This window comes from Eucalyptus grandis, chromosome 8, assembly GCF_016545825.1.
Source record: "Eucalyptus grandis isolate ANBG69807.140 chromosome 8, ASM1654582v1, whole genome shotgun sequence".
In the NCBI taxonomy this organism is placed as follows: domain Eukaryota; kingdom Viridiplantae; phylum Streptophyta; class Magnoliopsida; order Myrtales; family Myrtaceae; genus Eucalyptus; species Eucalyptus grandis.
The window spans coordinates 60,647,665-60,649,081 of record NC_052619.1 but is presented as its reverse complement, the minus strand read 5'-3'; positions in this window follow the sequence as shown (position 1 = coordinate 60,649,081).

The following is a 1,417-nucleotide window of genomic DNA, read 5'->3' as shown; positions in this document are numbered from 1 at the left end:
CCGGCCATGGCCAAGGTCAACGACTAGCCAAAAGGAAGAAAATAAAAAAAAAAAGAAAATAAAAAAGAAAAAGATAAAATAAAAAAAAAAAAGGAAAAATAAAATAAAAATATTAAAAAATTAAAAGAAACAAACATATATAAGTTTACCAAACGTGTTTCTATTCTTTTTCTATTCTAGGAATAGAAATTTTATATAGTTATCAAACGCGTTCTTCTATTAAAAAATTCTTCCCCAGAACATAAATAGTTTTTAGTTTTTCTATTTCTGTTCCCTAGAACAATTTTTGAATAAAAATGTTACCAAACACGCCTTAAACAATCAGGGTCATCAAAATGTAAATGGCCACTTCATATTAAAAGATTCCCAAATTGAGATTTTTATATTGGACACTTTCTTCACTTTATCGTCTTGTGGGATTGAGATTTTATGTCTGTTTCGGAAGGCTCCATACGTGGGAATGATCTTGATTGTATGTACTAGCCTTCACATTTCTATATTTGGCTTGTGGTTTGATAATTTCTAGGGTTTTTCTCAACCAAAGAGCATCAATATGGCTGACTTTTCGTACTACTAAAAGTAATAATGTCCACCATTATGGGGAAATCACTAAAACAATTATGGCATCCCTCAGCGGGTACTATTCACCTGAGTTCTCTCTACCGGGCGAACTATGGCACTATTCATCCAGAATACTCATTCGTTCATTCCCGGAGTTCTAGCCATCGGTTTGGGCTCAAATTTGGAGGACATGTCCCTCTGACCTTCCTCTTGATATCCACTGAAGGAATTTTAGTGGGCCGGCTTGTAACTCGAGATCTACATTTCCCTAGGTGTGTGCGCGAGTTTAGCCCAATGAACTGGTGTTTCGATTGCTGTGGGAGTTCCCGTGGTTGTATTGAGCTCAAATTTGGAGATAGAGGTTACCTTGCATCCCTTATCATCCCCACTGAATTTTTTTGTAGCGGGTGGCCTTTAAGTTCAGATCTCACCTTTTCTGCTCCACGGTTCCTGCTCACTTGATGGTCTGGTGTTTCGGTTGCTATGGTTGGTCCGGTGGTCGATTTGACCTCATATTTTGAGGCTAAGGTCACCTTAATTCCTTTATCTTCCCCACTGAACTGTTCCTAGCAGGTGGCCTAGAAGTCCTTATCTCACCATTTTAGCATCTAGGGTTTTGTTGCTATGAGTCCGGGTGTCTACTGTGGTTGAAGCTTCTTGCTAGGCTGGTACTGTGCTAGTTTATCTATTCTACTATCCCACATTGTGCTATTGAAGCTGGACCTAATAAGTCTCCTCCATCCAATGGATTTTCATTAGTAGGATTTGAACTACACATTAGGTGTTTGTGGAAATCGTTGCTGTTTCTTTTAATGCGATTGGACCTGGCCGAGAAACCCGGCAACCAACTAGTACC